Source organism: Falco peregrinus, chromosome 12, assembly GCF_023634155.1.
Source record: "Falco peregrinus isolate bFalPer1 chromosome 12, bFalPer1.pri, whole genome shotgun sequence".
Classification (NCBI taxonomy): Eukaryota; Metazoa; Chordata; class Aves; order Falconiformes; family Falconidae; genus Falco; species Falco peregrinus.
The window spans coordinates 7,970,643-7,989,224 of record NC_073732.1 but is presented as its reverse complement, the minus strand read 5'-3'; the positions used below and the strand labels follow the sequence as shown (position 1 = coordinate 7,989,224).

The following is an 18,582-nucleotide window of genomic DNA, read 5'->3' as shown; positions in this document are numbered from 1 at the left end:
ATGGAATATCCCTTTAGCCATTTGGGGCCAGCTGTCCCGGCTGTGTCCCCTCCCAGCTCCCTGTGCCCCCCTGTGTCCCCGCCGGTGGGGTGGGGTGAGGAGCAGAAGAGCCCTTGGCTCTGTGCGAGCGCTGCTCAGCAGTGAGGAAAACATCCCCGTGTTATCAACGCTGTTCCCAGCACAAATCCAAAATACAGCCCCACACCAGCTACTGGGAAGAAAATTAACTCTGTCCCAGCCAAACCCAGCGCAACTTGTTGGAGCAGCTGTTGCGCTGATACTACCTTTCCCCCATCTGGAAGGCAGATGGGCTGATTCACAAAGAGCCACTATTTTTTCATGGATCAATTTTCAGAGAGTCTAAAGTGAACAACTGACAACCTTCCCAAAGATGCTGAACATGTTCATGCCTGGGCAGTGTTCCATGGAACAAGAAAAGTCTTTCAAGACTTTTATATATTTCCTTCTCTATATATAAGAATGGGAAGAAAGACAGACCATGGTAATTTTAAATTGGGACATTATTTTGCACCACAAATTATGCATGTGTCTCTATTTTTTTAATATAATTTTATTTTTTAAGAGAGAAAATACTACCAAAGGAACAAGGAGTTACTGTCCTCTCCTAGACAACTGCAACTGTAATACTTTAAGTATTTTACACATTCAGTAAGGCTTGTGTCATATGAGAAGACTAATGCTTGTTTGTATTGACCTATGATCTCTTAGATTTTTCAGTGTTCCTGCTGGCATCTTGCTCTTTATTTAAATATTTGGGCTTTGTTGCCTGGAGAGTCACTATATCCTTGCTGTTTAAGTATGTTGAAAGACTACTTATCCTCTGTTTTCAGAAATTTTGGACAAGTACAAGATGGGCTAGAAGTACACTTAGACTTTCAAAGTTTAGTTAGCAGTGGTATGTATGCCATAGCACATCTGACATCATGTAAACTGCAAAAGAAAAAGCTCTGTGGGAGGGCAACTTGTTACTTTAAGAATCCTATTTTTAAATCAGTCGTAACAGATTGAAAAATAAAGGATTAATGGTTTTCAGGTATATTTTTTTTTGGTGAGTTAAGTGATGAGATTGTTCTCTGTCTCCTCAGACCTTGAGATTCTGTTCTAAAAGACAGCTGAGATGCGTTCCCCTTGGCAAACAGTTGTGCCGGACAAGTCTCTCTGGTGCAGTCAGTTGTTGTTTCCCTTCACATAGATTGTCTCTCTGTTGTGAGCCCTGCACCTTGTCCCAGGTAGGGTTGGCAGTATTGAGAGAAAATATCAACAGAGAGTCTGCATCTACTGCAGGCTGCTGGAAAGTGGCCCTGTAGGTCTGACAGCCCCGTTCGCAGCATAGGATGTCACAAGAGTTGCAACACGCTGTAACTGAGGTGTGGAGCTGCTGTCTGGTATGAGCTGGCCACGCGTATTGTGTGCTTTTCACCTTTGTTCACCATCTGTCCTTGCTGGAGCTGACGTCTGCCATCTGAGGGCTGCCTCCCTGGCGTTTAATTCTCTGATTACATGCTTATGGCACCCTCAGAAAAAAAAAACAAACCAAAAACCCAAACAAAAAAAAAGCAAACCCAAAAAAACCCCACACACAAAAAACCAACAACCAAAAAACCCAGAAAACCAAAGACAATCGGGTGTCTTTGTATGGTACATGCTTCCATATCCCCACGGTGCTTTTGTGCGTACACCCTTACGAACAGCCTTTTGTGTGTCCAGACCCCAGATGGTTGCCTGCAGTCACAGCCTTTAGTAGAAGAATCATATTCAAATGGGCTAATGGATAATAAACTGTACTGACTTTGCTTTTTGATGTGAATGGATGTTTTCAAGTTGAAGAAACAAAAGATCTCCTGGGGAAAATTGCTGAAGATATGTATCGCTGTAAATCTTGAAGAGAGGGTGCGAGCTGAATAAATTGCAACTGCGGATTGGGTTTGCTGAGTGAACAAGCACTGCAGAAGTTGAAATTAGCACCAAGAAGATATGGTGGAATTGGTAGAATATCTTCTAAATCCTGTTTAGATTATTGCAGCTAAGTAACAGACTTTTTTGTATGTTCTGAATTCATGTAGGTCATATTTTTATATACATATACCTGGAATACTTAGCAGTTTAATGTTACTGAAACAAAATGCTTTCAAGAAGACGACTTTATAGTTGGTAGAGTATTCCCAGAAATTTGCAATGGCAATAACTGAAAACTTTTGAGGCTCTCTCCCCTCCCCTCTGCCCTTCAAATCAGGGAACAGAAAAGCGTGACACATCCTGAGGGTTTCAGGTGGAGTTTCCTGGAGTTTCAGATGTTGGTAATCAACTCAAAAAAGAATCCACATGGATATTAATCAGGCTTAAGTGGTATCTTTGAATAAGAATTCCAGGGCTGGGAAAACAAAGTTGGGGGTGGGTTTTTTTTGTTTGTTTTTTTAACATGGTGAAAAATGTATTAATGTAGGGTATTTTTAGCTTACTGAGGTGTATTGCTAAAACATGTTTTTCTAACAACTAGCAGGTTTTTTAATCTGTTTTGGGAGTAGTAATTAGCACTGGACTTTTTTTAACATAGAAGGTAAGTTTATGAAAGAATGAAATAATCATGGAATATTATATGTATATATTAAAAAAAAAAAACAAAAAAAAAAACACCTGTACAACAAAGGTGAATGTCTGGAATATGCTGGGTAACAGCAGTAGTATATTTTTATAGGATGGATGTGAATAAATCCATCTCTGATACAGTTTCCACAAGTTTTAGAAAATGCAGGATTTTTCTTCCAGAAGGAAGGCAGAGCACAGGGCAAATTCTGCCTTTTCGAAGAGAAGGATCTTTTTTTGGATATACCTCTTCCTTTGTCTGATAGTTATATTTTGAAATCTTGTGGAAATTATCCACGAAGCAGTTCTGAAACAAAGCCCAGTCTGTTTCAGTTAAAAGATTTCTGAGCACTGTGTATGAGAGACACACTATTACTTGTATTTCCAGAAATACATCGTGGGGAAATCTGAGTGACAGATCTACCCATGTTAGCTCCTCTTGACAGGGTTTGGAAGAACAGCTAATGTGCTGTGGTTTTGCACACTAGAGTTGCCTGTGGTCCAACGTGTGCATCTTGGTGCTTTCCACAAGTAATTATTTTGGGATGTCATATTTACTTTACAAGAAAAAGGTGGGAGAAAAGGATCATTGCAGCCACTTCTTGCTAACTATAAAGTCAAAAGTTTTCCCATGGAAGGCCATGGAGACCTGTTCTCTCACTTGACTGGCTCAGTGGACAAGTGCCAATATTATAAAAAGCATCAATAATATCTAATCTAAGTTTCCTTCACATGTGTAGTAGCTGATGTAGCAGAATGAATACACAGTGACCTAATGATCCAGGGGTTGGATCAGTCATGATTAAGTCTAAATCAAGCCGAGGTGATATTGATACATTGAAGAGACTTAAGTGAGCTAATGAGGATCACCTTGCACCCCAAACTTATCAGTGTCACTGTCCTTTTGTAAAGCAAGCACAGTTAACATACTGCAGCCTCAGCAGCCTTGTATATTGACTTGGTTTGAGGTGTTCCTGTGACAACCATCGTCCCAGGCTCTATATCCATCTCTTCCTACTGAAAATTTTGTGTTTGATTTCTCTCCTGAAATGGACCTTCCTGTATTTGCATTTGATTGCTATAAGGTACTCCAGGAAGTGCTATACCACTTGAAAATTAAAGCTAATGCAAAATATGATTACGTTCATCATTAGATTTCAAAGAGGAGACCACAACGCCAAAGCCTTGTGATGTGAACTGGCTGCCAGGCAGATTCTGATGGGGTTTGTGGCATTGTAATGACTTGAAAGGGTCTAATGTAGTTTCAAAGCAAGTTCTAAAAAAACACCTCTTTGTACTGGACTGCAGCAGCCAGTGGAGGTATGGGCTGTTGGAGCTTCCCAAAAAGGAACTTACTCCTCAGAGACCATTCTCAGACAGACATTTCTGTGTTGGAATTTAACTACTGGAACTTTCCCTTTAGGTTATGCAGAACCCAAAATAAGTAAGTATCATGAGTTTGGGATTGTTTTCAGTACTGTAATAACTATTGCAGTTGTCTATCAATTGATTCTATCACATCCTCTGAGATGTCCCTACCTTGTTTACTGCTGGCACAGGCCAAGTAGCCTTTACAGTGTTTATGAAAAAAACTCTTCCCTAAAAACCTTGGACTGACTTTTTTCTGTGTTGTCAGAAATTTATGGCTGTCTATGTCCAGCTAAATTTTGCACAAAGGAAAGACTTGAATACCAACTCCATGGAGGAATCAGTCACTTCAGGCAGCCCTTGAGACCATGAGCTCTGGTGAAGATAATACATGAGCAAAATGAAAAGGGGCTTTAGCTGCTTTATTCTTACCTGAGAGTATTGTGTACGTATAGTCTGACTATTTTTTTTTCCTTATCTGATGTGTTTGGGGAAAAGTCTTGACTATGTTATAGGGTATGAAGTATATTGCAAGCTTTGGAAATACATCTGAGAGTGTGGGTAGCTCTGCTTTTGGATAGGTGGACTTTTGACATTTTAAAATAAGCTACTTTTGCAATGTGAAGTACTTCTGAATGTCATCCTTATTTCTCAGATGGGGCATACAGGATCTTTATCCTCTGTTTAGAATCTCTGAACTAATGAAACATTTACACAAGTGCTGATTTCTTAATCTCTGTGAGTTTTCCTCGTTGTGGTTGTAGGGGGATATACTCTAAGAAGGTAAATTCTAACTTCTGCCCAGTGGCCTGTGGGAGCAGATCTTAGTTGCAGTAGCAATTTGTCAGTTCATTAAGAAATGCACGTATCCTAGCTTCCTGATTAATGGTTTTGGTAGACTCCAAGTAGCAGTGGTAAAGTCTAAATTCACTGTTACAAATACGTGGCCAGGTCAGAATGAAAACATCCTTGTAGAGAAGCTGTCACCAGATAGTGCTTTGAGTAGTTAAAGGGACGTGTATGCTTCTGTGTTTCTCTGGATCCTTTGGTAAAATATCCAGCATTCACGGAAGCAGAGCTTTGAAACTGGAATATCTTGTGTGGGAATTTTGTGAACTTTAGACAACTACAGCTAAGGTCATGTCTTTTCATGTGGGTATCTAAAATGCATGAAAACAAAGATTTTAATCAGAGTTCTCAACTTTGGTTCTTCTATAAGAATGATGATTGTATTGCTGTACCTAAGAGAGCTGTTAAGAAATAATATGTTGCTTAAGCACCTTAAATGGAAGATACAATGCAATGAAACGTAGTTCTTTACAACCCATAAATCTTAGTTGTGTATTTGTCCTGTCTTGTGGGCTTCAAGGTGGGCTTTGTCCATAACACTCCATTCTGCTGATAACCTTTTGTTTGTGGTCTCGTTCAGCTCTCCCTTCTGCCCTGATCTGGAGCTTGCCCAAAACTCTGAGCTGCATTCAGGCCTGCATCCAAACAGGAAGAATTCCAGGGATGTAGATGCACAGGACACAGAAGCAGTGCCTAAACGGCCTTTTGTTGCGAGCTCCTTCTGCCTGTGCTGCGGGGCAGCTCTGGCCCAAATGCCGGGCGGCTGCAGAGCAGCTCAGCCTGGGCTGTCAGCACTGCAGCTCAGCCTGGTATAAAAAACAGAGATGATGTTGCTACCCCAAGTATAGCAATGCCCAGAAACTGGGGTGGGTAAAGTAATAGTGAATTGATGTTATGTAGATAGATGGCAGGATCAGGCCACAGTACTTGCTGCATATGTGTAGGAAATGTTTCATAACTACTTTTGAGTGGCATTGAGGGTGGGTGAAGGTTCATCGTGCGGTAAGCGAGGAACTTGCCTTGAAGGTGAGTATGTGTGGGAAGAACAAACTTGGGCCATTAATACTTTTCGGTCTGTTACAACATAAAACTATGATTCTGATGTGTGATACAAGTAGAAAGCGGATTACTGCCTTCTCTCTCTTGATCTAAAACAACTTTCTTTTCCGTCATCTTTTTTTCTTAACTGCACTTACTCTTTCACGGGCAGGAGCGGGCAGCTTTCACTGTCAACTGCCTGCCCAGCAATTTCAAGCAGATAGGAGAGGCAGGAGGTTTCTCATCTGCCCCTCACCACCTCACCGATGCTGGTGGTGTTTCCCAGTCATGTAGAGAAATGTGTATTATTCTTAAGGTTTCCTTTCTGGCTGTGATTTTTATTTCGTGAGGTAAATCAAACCAGCAGAAGACTTGGGGAATCTGAGTAATGCGCAGTGCTTATGAGACAGCCTGAGTTCTGCCCTTCGTCGTGCGCAGCTCCAGGAACTGTATCAAATGGTTCATTTTGTTGATTTTGTGTCACAGAGTTTATCCTGAAAACTTCGTATTGTTCTACAAATGTGTGCCTCCTCCTCAGCTCCCCGGGTATTGTATGAGGTCAGCTCAAAAGAACTGGCTGTATCTACCTATACCATGCACAAAATCTGTTTTAAAATCATGTTAATATTTTAAAATGTGGTTGTTTCATATTCTTTTAATGAGCCCTGTGGAGAGGTATATAAATTCTCATCCATATACAAATAGCATGTTCTAGCCCTCATTAATCAAAATGACACTTTCTATACCCTCAAGTGTTTTCACATTTGCACATGAAGTGTGTTCCCAAAACTCAGTGCTGCCTGATTGATCTCTGCATTGTTCAGTTTTCAGACCTATATGTCTAATGCTGGCTGAAAAGATACAAAGGTTCACTTCTGATGTGACTTCTTTAATTCGCTTTTGTAGAATTACTATTACAAACCGTGTAGAAAGTCTTTCCAAGTTCGCTTTTTGCATCGAGCTTGGCATAGGCGTGAAGGACCACATCCCATCTTACACTGGAAAGCATACTGCTTACTGCCAAAAAATGTGTTAGGAGACACTGCTGCTTTGGGGAAGTGTGTAAGAGAAAGACGTCTGTTAAGAACTGAGGAAAAGAAAGCAAAACATCCTTCAAGGCACAGGCTTCCCTGCTTTGCTTACTCTGTTCAAACAATGCCCATTCTAGGGCTCCTGTCCCAAATGAGTGCCATGGAACAGGTATTAGCCAGTGCGCACATCCAAGAAGAGGAGGATTTAAATTCAGCAACTTGTCTGCTAGCAAAGAGCACAGGCGACTTACTAATTTCAAGACTTACGTGTGTATATATAAACCAGACAAAGACAGCCTGAGTGAATGGGAAGCAGTAGGAATCCTTTTCTAGGCTTAAAGGACTGTGGAACATATAGAAAACTCCCCCTCATCCTTAGTTTTCTATATACTGTACTTTCACCAGTTATCCCCAAAGCTGGGGGCTATAGGCACGGCCTGGAGAGGAACTTGAATTTAGTGCTCTTTTCTAAAAAAATTCTGTAGGGTTCCGGAATGTCTGACCCCAGGAGTCATCTCCAGGTCCCCACAGAAGGGGTGCTGCCATTATCTGACACTTTTCCTGCCCACATGGCATGTGTGAAACACACCACCAGTTTTACTGCAGCTTGTGCTGAGGATTTCTTGACTGAAGACTCTCAAAGAATTTGCAGAATTTCCTCTGGTGGTTTTTTTTTTTTTTTTTTATGGTCTAAGCGTGGGTATTTCTGTTGTCTGGCCCAGTTCTTTGCTAAAAGCCTGTCTGAAGATTTTAGTAAAAGATTTAGTAAAAGCAAAATAATGTAGAAATAAACATCACCAAGAAAGAGCATGTGAGTGTGTGCGTAGATCTTGCCTCCTCTATCCCAGGAAGTCTAAATCAGAGGTAGAACAGAAGAAATTGAGGGAAAATACTTACTGGTGTAAGTTCTTTGCCTTTGTATGTTTTTCTGGACCTTTTCTGCAAGAGGCAGTTATTTTATGCCACCTTTACATGCTGTGAAGTCTCCACGAGGGGTGAATCATGTTTTGGGGTGCATCCATGCCGTGCGAGGGGAAGCGGCACCTGATGTCTCCCGAGCACTGCGTGAGAGGGAAATCGCAGCATCTCTGTAAACCCATGCTGCTGTTCCTGCTGGTGGGGATTTAGAGCCAGAGATTATTAGGATTAAAAAACACAGACTTTCGGGTTGGTATTTACTGATGCTAACAAGGGAAACGCGCACCTCTTGCTTTGTAACCTGGGCTGGTTTGACAGGACTTGCCTTGCCCGTGGCCCCCTAGGAGGCTGGAAGCTCACCTAGGAGCGTGGGTTTGGGTTTGGCGTACGAAAGCGTGATCGGAGCTTCCCCTGCGTGTCCGCGGCCCGCAGCCGTCTGGCCGTGCCGGCGCCCCCCGCCCGCCCCCGCCGGCTGCCCCTCGCCCCGGTGCGGCCCTGCCTGGGCTCCGCTGCCCCGAACCCCGGGGCCGGCTGGGGGTGCGGCCCTGCCCCGCTCCGCTGCCCCATCGCACGGCGGGAGCAGCCCGGCTGGCAGCGCGCCCGGCCTGGTCCCGCCGCTTCCCCTTCAGCCAGGCAGGCGGGAGGCGGCCGGTCGGGGGGGCCTTCTCCGGGGGAGCCGCCAGCCCCCCCGGCCGCCCCCCCGGGCCGTGCCGCCGGAGGAAAGTTCTCGGGTGCCCGAGGGCGTGTTCCACGCGTGGGGGAGCAGGTCGGGATCCTGTGGCGGCCCGGCCCATGTGCCGCTCTGCGCCCGGGGGGGGCCGGGCCGGGGCGGGGGGAAGGGGCGTCGCCATCTGTTGTTAATTCCCGGTCATTGGATTAGTAACCCGCGGTGATGAGATCAGCGGGATCGGCTTTCGCGAGGGGGTACGGCGCTGGCCGCGCTCCCCCGCTGCGCCGGCTCTCGCATGAGGCGGCGGCGGGCGGCCCAGGGGGAGGCAGCGCGCACAAAGCCCGGTAGCCGCCACAGGCCGCCTCAGCGCCGGCACCGGGCGCCGGGCGGGGCTCCCGGGCGGCCCGGCCCAGCGGAGCGGAGCGGGACTGCGCCGCCCCGAGCCCCGGAGCCGCCCGAACCCCCACCCCCCGGGCGCGGCGCCCGCCTCGGTGCCGGGCCGCGGCGCCTCCCGGCTCCCCCCCGCCTCCCCGGGGCCGCGGCTCGCCCTGGCGCGGCGGCAGTCGCTGGGAGGCGGCGGCGGGGATCGGCCTGCGGCGGGGCAGCGCAGGGGGCACCGGGCGAGCCGCGGCGGCCGGGCTGCCCGGGGTGTGCGCTCGCCGTTCGCCTCGCTCCCCCTGGCTTCCCCTTCTGCTCGCGTAACGGATCGGTAGAGGCGCTTCGAGGGGGCTTATGGTAAGTTTGCGGTGGGTGGGCGCTTCTGTTCGTGGGAATCCTGGTCTGTTGCACATTGTGGAGAGGCGAGTTCGGGTTTGTTGCTGTTTGTTTTAAATAGTGCCGGTTTCCAAGCTGGCGTTGAAAGAAATGCACTTCTAAACCGTTTTCTGTTCTATAGCGAGATGTGTTACAGTCGAAAATTAGTTTTCTGAGCTACGGAAGAGCGTTATTTCTAGATGTTAAATAGCTAGGGGCTTGCGTTTCTTACGAACCGAGTTTGTTTGACTTTGCGCTGGTGAAAGCAAAGCCTCGCACCCGACGATTGCCACAAGCTAGTCAGTATTTCGCAGCGGGTGCTCGGTGCTCTTCCGGGCACTAAAAGCCGAGACCCCCGGCCCACTGTTCAGACGGGATCTGCGATACTAAACTCTCTTCCCAGCGAGGGTGGGAGGCAGGCAGAACCTTTGTCAAGTCCCGCCGGAATTTACATGCGAGCCTTGAGCTGCAACAAAGAAAGGTATTGACCGAATTAGCCCTCACGTTACTTCCGAAGCCCCGCAGCCGGGCTCGCTGCCGCCGGGCCGCGCTGTGCCGGGCGGGGCGGGAGCGCTGCCCCGGCGTCCCGCGCCCGGCTGAGGGGAGCGGCCGGTGTGGCGGCCCCGCGCTGCTGTTCCTCCGTGCCGGGGGCTTGGCGGCCGGGCCGCTACGGGGGGGTAAAGCGTCCTGTGCGGGGAGGTGGCCCGCCACATTGCCTCCCCGGTGGCGGGGCCGTGCGGGTGGTTTCGCGGAGCTCTGCTGCCCTCCCGGCGCCAGCCCCCCCCGCCCCGGCTCCGCCTCGGGAGAGCTCGTCCGCCGTGGGGAGCCGGCCCCGCGGAGCTGCCTCCGGGCTTGTGGCTGAGGCGGCCCGGCCTGTGCAGCGTCTCCCAAAGGATGCTACATCTTTAATGTTGTTTCTGTAACGAAAGGAGCCTGTCAGGGACGCGAATATCAAATTGCCGGTAGACAATCTGGTGCTGCTGACAGCAGTGCCAGATACCGTGCGGCCTCGTAACAACAAGCGGAAGTTTTATGACTGGCCTTGGTATGGACGTCTGGTTTTCTCGGTAGCTATCCGCCTCGGTGTCTTGCCGCTGCCTCTGGATGTCCTTGGGTGACCGTCCTGTGCCTCAGTGTCCCTGCCAGGGCCGAAGGGAGGCCCAGTGTCACAAGGATGGTGAAACTTCGCCGCCCGGTGCCTTGCGGAGGCCCCCATGGTGGTGTTGCTCTGGGAGCACGAACGGGCGCTGCGAGGCTGGGCGCCCTGTGCTCCCACCAGCACCGTCCCACCGCCGTCCTCCCAGCCTTCTGCCTGCCCTTGCAAATGTCACCTCAGCCAGCTTTGAAACACCAGGCTTGCTGTTCGACAGGCTTTGGGAGTAATAAAGCACTACCACCTTTTTGCAAGGAGCTTTTCAGTCCTGTGAGATATCTGGGTTGTTTTCCTAGAAGCATAAAAACCCATAGTGAAGTACTAATTGAATATCGTGCTTCTGTAAAGAACCTGAACTTCCGATTTTTGGCTTGACCAAATTATAGTCATCTTTATGACTCACGTTTGTGCAGCATAGGTATTTCTGACTGATGGGCCATCTCTCCTGCGACTCTGCAAGCAGCAGCTCGTTAACTTGTCAGGCTTCATTGTTGCTGTGTAAACTTCGGTAATGGATTTTCCATGTACCAAGAAAGGTTGAGCAAGCTATTTTTGTCTCGTTTTCCTTCAGTCACTGTTTGCCCCTCTTCTGTGTATAGGTCACTGTCCTCTTTGTGGGGAAGCAGAGTGATTTTCACAGTGGCACTCCGTGCCGTGTTGCAGGACTCTGTGTGATGGTTACTTTGAGCTGGCTTTTTTACATCAAGACAGCTGGAGGCTTTTCCTTTGGGCAGCTGTTTTGCCTATACATTTCAGGCATAGTGACAGCAATCAAGGAGGAAAGCAGAGCATAGTTTTCAGAGATGTTAATTGTTAAAAATACTTGGCTAAAGTGATTAGCAACATCATGTTAGATACTCAGCTGTCCCATCCCTGTAATTCTTCTTGGCTAGGAAGGGGGAGGCAGAAAGAGGGATGCCTTTACCAGATTCAGGTTCTGTAAGCCATGCTGCATTTTAGCTGTCTTCTCTTTTTAGCCTGCTTGGCTGTGCACTACTGCTGCACTGACATCCTTTACTGTGTTCTTTTTTTGCTGGGGCAACATCACCTCAGTGTAAATTTGAGGCTTTCAGAGTGCTTCCAGGCATAGTAAATCCCAGCCTGAATAATGGTAATGCAGAGCAGCCTTGATACTTGCTTCCATCTCCTCCCTCAGTTAGTGAGGACAAATGCACTCCTCTTCTTAATAGAATATCGTTGTAAAGGAAACCTAGATGTATTTTCTTTTTAGCAGGTTTCCCAGGATAGAGGTTTGATGTAAATGTTGCTGGGCTACATAAATCCTGGCTGAAGGCCAAGGCAAGACTGGTAGAAGTGAGGAGTGGTGCCTGGTATCATGGGGGTGCCTACCTTGCTGACACTATCTAGGAAGTGAACCTGGGCTGGTGGCTTGAGCAGCGAAGGGCTCCATGCTGTCAGAACTCTGTTCAGATGGGTGCCACTAACTGAGCATTGTCTGGCTGAGCTACCTTAGTCCAGTAGGTAACTTGAGGCTAGTGAAGATATAGGCCATGTATGTTGTCCTGGGGACTTGGAAGCATTTGGTAAACCAGCACAGATCCATTTACTGTGATGAAGGCAATGCTTAAGGCAGCCCATTGAACAGTTAACCAATTTTTTGAAGTCAAAACTCAATGTAAGGTGGCTATGCGTAGCTATATATTTGCTAATAATTCTGGAAGTTAGTGTTGTCAGTCTTAACTGTTTGAAAATAAACATGTGCTGTGGATTGAAACTTGCAAGACCAGATAACTGCCTCACCCACACGTATTTTTCATGGGATCGTGTACATGCTAGTGAATCTGCGTCACTCCCTGCAGCACACACATCCTTCAGGGGCGGCTTTAAGCTGTCTTTGTAACGTGCAATTTAGGCAGCTGAAGACTCTGTTAGCTGATGTACGATTGTGCTGCAGGATAAGATGTTAATGTATCACGCGCTTCTTGGGAGAGTAGTTTATGTCTTCAGACTTCTTTAACTATATTCAGCTTATCCTCAGGTCATTTGTGGGGGTGGGTTGTTTGGGGCATTTTGCTTATTTGCTTTTTGCTTTGAAAAGGTACGTGTGGATCACTAACTTGGCCGGTAGACCATGTCCTGCAAATAAAATATAGCTTGCCACTCTGAAAGAGCTGAATCCAGAGTTTACTGATAATGAACAATCAACTGTTGTTCTTTGAGAAGGCTGTTTTATTACACTATCCAAGCTACTGTTGCTTGAAGACAGCTGTGTACTTGACCTGTGCTCTGGCCAGTATTTGTAATGGTGTATGCTATCTGAATGTAGCTGTAAGGTGATGTCTGGTATGGTGTCAGGAAATGCCTTCGTTTTGCCTCAGCTGCTTGTACTGCTTCACAGCCCACAGTCCTTCAGATTGTATGGTGATAAAATTGGCTTTGGGGTTTTTGGTGGTGGTTTTTTTTTTTTTTTTTGTATTTGGAAAGCTGACAGTATAATCTGTAGCATTCACGACCCATCAGGGAAAAATCCTTGCCCGGAAGAGTTTTATTTCTAAAGCAAATCTTAAAGAGAACAGTGTGCCTCAGTAGCCTTGGTGGCAGCATAGAAAAATGCATCAAAGAGGAGAGCAAGAAAATGTGGCTTATGTTTTTGGGAGCAGCGCTGTGTAGGAGAGAGCTGTGCTCATAGGGTGCCATGACTTCGAGCTAGGAACTGCAGTTGCAATTTAACTGGCAATATTTGATTGAAACCTGATGGCTCTATTTTGGCTGCCTCTGCTCTGTTAAAGACTGGGCCTGCCCATCAGGGGTGCTGGGCAGAGCTCGCAACTTCCCTTCCTTTGGCTCTTTTTCCACCAAAAATGGAGTAGTGACAGGTACTAGCCTATTTAAATTTATGTGTGTGTATATTTATATTTTTTTTGTGTGTGTTTTTTTAATGGATGTTGCCTTTGCCTCAGAGGCCAGTGCAGTGCAGTTCTTAATTTGTGTAGCAGTTGAAATGCAGAAATTTGACATAATTTGCTGCACTTTGGCCATAGGGAAGGAGCACGTGAGGGAGAGTGTTTATCTGTTTTTTCCCTTGGTAAGAGCAAGGCACCTGGGCTAAACATGGGTGCTCAGCTGTCACCTGAGTCTGTTCATACCGAAGTCATTTGAACTTAGAGCAATGCTGAGCAGTATTTTGTATAATTTTTTGCTTCTCTCTGCTTATTTTTTGTATCTTTGGGTTGAACATCAGGGAGTAATCCTGCTCATGCCTGGTGTCAGATGACAAGTTTTATTGTGTTGCACTGCAGAGTGTGGGTGACTTAGCAACTTTATCTTTGAGGATTTGTCGAAGGGTGAAGTGACAAGTAAGCTTTGGTGTGCAGCACGAAGCGCAGCAATGTATGAAATCCATCTTTGAGCTGATTGCAGACTAATTCTTTCAGGGCCGTACAGCAGACTCCTTAGTTAAGTTTGCTTTCTTGATTTAAATATGTGCATTTTCAAAAGCTTGTTCTACTACTGCCTTTCTTATTTTACCATATCACCAAAGTCTAGTGTGCACTTGTCTTCTGTTAGATGGGGATGTCCCTTTCTATTCTAACAGTTTCTAAAGAACATGTAGCAAAGGGATTTTGAGAGAGAGAGAGACGTTGCCTGTGTTTATGCTGTCTTGTCAGAGGAATGAGGATTTCCTTCCTGCAGAACCAGGTCCATGCTCTGGGACCTAACCAGGGTCTGAACTGCAGTAGCTCTGTCTCCGAAACCTCCCAGTGGTGGGGGCAGCTGCCGAGCTTCTGCAGAAGCGGGTGGGCTGGGCAGCCTGGAACTCCTCTATCTTGCAGCTGCAGTAAGGATTGCTGACTTGCACTTTGCTGTTGTATTTCTTCAGTAGTTTTTCATCTTGGTACCTGAATATAGCAAAGCTCCGTGTGAGGGGGAGAAAGTGAGGCTGGTACCGAGAGATCATTCAAGCTCCTTTTACACCTAGCAGCAGCAGCTACCTCATGTGACTTTCAGTTGTTCTGTGGTTAGACCACGATGTTCACTTGTCTGAGCAAGGCTGTTTCCACTTTTTTTTTTAATTCAGTAGCTTTTGTTAAAAATGGTGTTTCTTGAGCATTTAAAAATCAACGTAGTTAAATTGCTCTTGCAAGGGGGCATTAATCATGCAAGAGTACTTGCATAGCTTTAGGCTTGGAAAAAGGTGGAATTCTTCAGAACTGCTGCAAGGTTTATGTACTCAATTGTCATTTAATTTTAACTGGTTCTCATACATCTCTCATCAGTGAATGCAAACCCAAATTGCCTCCAGTGGAAGGATACAATTTTTTTTCTTCATTAGACATTGGAGGTTGTAATTCTAAAAGAAAACCTTGTTGCACAAAGTATTTATGTCAGTGATACATTTCATACTGAGAATGTGTTGTCTACAGAGATCCCAAAGTCATAATTGTAGGCATAGTCATGATCTATGTATTTGGTTTTCTTGTTTTTCTTTAAGAATATTCTGAAAAGTAGTTTTACGAGGGAAGGACAAAAATGGCTTGGAAGAAAGTTGACTGTTGTTGCCTTTGAACATTGAACCAATTCTCCAAAATCTTGAGCTTATTTCCTAGTTCAAGAAACAATTTTATGTTGAAGCCACACAAAATTAAACAATAAATGCACATGAGGACTGTATTAGTTCACAAGTGAAAATGTGCTGTGACAGTCAAACCTAACTATAGCCAAGGAAATAGTTGGACTAAGTGTAAGGTAAAGGAATTTTGAATTCGGACCTTTAACTCTCTTGTAAGTTACTAGCTAAATTATAAAAGGTTTCTTGTTTTGAGAATTGCTTTAAGGGTAGCTTGGACATACAGAATAGTCTGGGGGCCAGTACTGATACTGTTGAAACTTTTGTTTTCCAAGTTAAATATCTTGGACTCCATTTCCAGAATAAGCTCTGCGATGTTCCTCACCAGAGGCTGTCATGTTCTTTTGGCAGTAGAATCATTGTAGTGTTTTGAAGTGAAAGGCTGCTTTAAAATAAAGTTCAAGTATTGATTTGTTGATACTAGTATTCCTTGCTCGGTGATGTCATTACATACATTTTGTAGTGTATCCTGTGTTTAACTTCATCAACGTGAATTGTTGTCTCAAGTTGAAAATGATCCCAAAATTTACTGTAGCTAATCTGGGGATTTAAGAGTTAAGATTGAAACCTGGTCTTTATGGCATTGTTTGTGTTGTATTATTTACTTTTTTAGCTGAGACAGTTGAGGTTAAAAAAAGCCTATTAAAATTGACTTTTAACTACTCCATTTGTTTGGTTATCTTAAAAGTTTATGCTTATTTAACTGGTAAAAAGATGTACTTGTAGACATTTTTTTCAGATTTCTGTAACATATTTGCATGGAGAATTGAGTATCTATTCCCTGTGGTTTATCACTAGTCTACTTGGACTTGAGGATGTTGGTGTGATACTAGAACATGCTGAACTCTTTCCAGGCCTTGGGAATATTTTGGGACTTCAGCTAGTTCGCTTGGGCAGGGCCATTATTTTATCCTTTGCATAGGAAAGATGCAGCAGCAGCACACCCTTCGGGCATGCATTAAACCTGAGACGGTTTATTAATGAATTTAATTCTGACCTTTGATAGTTTCATCTCATGCTTTAGCAGCATCCCTGTCTGTGGGGTACAGCAGCTAGGTGGTTATTTTGGGGGTGTGACCCTGCAAGGAGGTTTAGGTACATTATGTCATCTTGCTTTCATAAATTGATGCAGCATAAGCAACACAAAATACTGTTTTCCCTGTTGTTGAAAACTGTTGTCAGGCATGTCAGAGATGACAGAAGTTCTTTGAACTAAAGATGATGACACATCAAAGTGTATAAGAGATGGCAAACATTGCCATCCTGATGCTATTTTGACTGTGTTGCTGCATATTAGTATTACACCTGGTGTGTGCCAGCAATTGACTGTGTCCCTGCATTTTGGTATTGTCAGTCTCTGATGCTGTTAACATCTGGTTAATGCTTACTGTAATATTCTCACTTCTAACTCAGTGTACTGATTGTTCACTAAATATTTATATAGTCCTTTGGTTTTGATGTTGCAAGATAAAAAGGGTGTGTTTTCTATCATCTTTTGTATTCAAAGGCAAGTAATGCATTGAGGCTGCTGATTATTTAAAACGATTAAAACATAACATAAAGAAGTTCCTTTGTACTTTGGTCAGTGCTGACGTAACCGTTTCCAGTAGTCTAGAGAATCTTACCCCTAGTTCACTCACGGCTTGTTTAGACTGAGATGCAGTGATCACCTACCAAAGATGTGGGAATGTGCTCAGGAAGGATTTGTTACAACATGTATCGTATCTTATCCTTTGAGGTTTAAATATAACAAGATATATTAAACAAGCATGAGCATGAGACCTGGAATATGTACTGGTGGTTCTTAAGTTTCTTAATGTTCATATTAATGATATTTGAAGCAAAATGTGTGGGTGGAGAGAAGGAGGAGAGGCTCACCTGTGCGATAATTCTCTTGGTAGCCATGTACTGAAGTGTGGATGTAGCAGGAGGAGGGGAGGAACATTCAACAGCACAAATTCTTGGAGGCACACCTGGAGAAAAGGTGATTAGTTTGTCAAAGGGAGTAAGCTTCAGTATTCATCAGGATTTAAAAAAGAAATGAGGAGCGGAAATAGACTTCGTAGGTAGAGTACATGAATGAAACTGTCAGAGTTGCTGCAGGATAGTTCTGTGATGCTCAAATTCCTGTGAGGAGTCAGCACTGATGTGCTAACTTACCTTGCCTCGGCTCAGTAAGCTGCCGTGGGCTGGATGGGAGAAAGTCCATGAGACTGCTGCCTTGAATTCCTGTCTAGGGATACAGTGGTCTTTCAGTTTACAATTTATTTTTTTTTTTTCCCCTCAGTGAGCCACCTACAGCATTGATAATTGGCTTGCATTTCCTACTCTTAAACCCTGTAACAAGAATCAACAGCTTATTTTTACTCAAATACACCTCTTTCTAGCAATGTTGAATGATAGTGCAAGAGAAGAAAAAAATCGATACGTGCCAGGCGGCCATCACAGTTGAACTGCTGGAAGAAGATACCAAAGGAAAATTCAAGCTGAGATGTATCAGCACACCAGGGACTCGAGAGTGACTGGTGAGTTTAGCTCTTACTGCTGTATTCCATCCACATCCTGCTAATAGAGGACGTTGGAGCAGGATGTCTTAATGAATACAGAAGCCAACCCTCTCCTTTTACTCCCTTTATTTTTAGATTTTGTTTTCCCTGTGGTAAAAAGTTTGGAACTTGGGGGAGCTATTTCCAAGGCTGTGCAGAAATCTCACTTAGTAGTGAGAATGCTGCCTGCTACACAATTATTTGGGAGATAAGAGGGGGTCTTATTCTCTTTCCCTGTAGCTAGAGGTTGCTGTGATTGATTGATTGTTGGTGTAACCTTATTCCAGTGTGTGGAGGCCTGACATCCTGTTTGCTTCTGCAAATGGATGAAGATGCTGAATTAATACAGAAGTGTTTTTCTTTTCATTTTGGCTGTTGGAAAGACTGGGAAAACCACTGCCGAAATCTGGCGTCTAAATTTGGATGCCTGAATTAGCAATCAGGAAGCATAGTAGTGAGTGTAGTAAGCTGCTCAGTTCCTCCGGAGGACTGCTGGCAGTATAGACAACTTGAGCACTTAACTCACGCAGGCATCTCTTCACCCATTGTGAAAAATGTGTGGGGGATGCTTCCTCTGGATATCCTTACAGCAAGACATAACTGACGTTTTAATACAGCTTTCGTCACAGAGTTCCCACTGAAGTGGCCTTCACAAGGGACTTTTTGCTTGTACATTTTTTTTTTTAAATCTGAATATTTGCTTATAGTGGGTTTTGCTTCCACAGCTGTTCTGTATTTGGTTTCCTAAGTGGTAAGAAATGTGGTATGCTGAAATCAAAGCTGAGCCAGATAGTCTGCTGTATAAATATAATTGTAAGGGAAAATTCAAGTGGTTACTGTGTTACAGCAAAGTTGTGTGGGTTGATGGTCTTGGTAGTATTCAGTTCTTGTATTTAGGTCTCTTCTGGTGCAAGAAGAATTTTTTATTACATGTAACAATTAGCTTTTGAAATAAAGGGGATTGTCTTTCATTTTAATCATTCTGCCTCTAATAGCAGGGAAGAAAAGTCATTGTTTTGTAAGAGTCCCAACTCTCTCCTCAATGTTTTCTAGAATGACGTTTT

At 44.8% G+C, this 18,582-nt stretch overlaps 1 protein-coding gene across 1 annotated transcript in view; it reads left to right on the top strand.

Moving 5' to 3' along the window:
• The first annotated feature begins 8,675 nt into the window (after positions 1-8,675).
• The window catches only part of SPSB4 (splA/ryanodine receptor domain and SOCS box containing 4), a 90,269-nt gene continuing 80,362 nt past the window's right edge, over positions 8,676-18,582 (top strand). The window contains exon 1 of the mRNA XM_005232240.3: positions 8,676-9,213. The gene's annotated coding sequence lies outside the window, so the exon portion shown is untranslated. The remainder of the gene's footprint in view (positions 9,214-18,582) is intronic.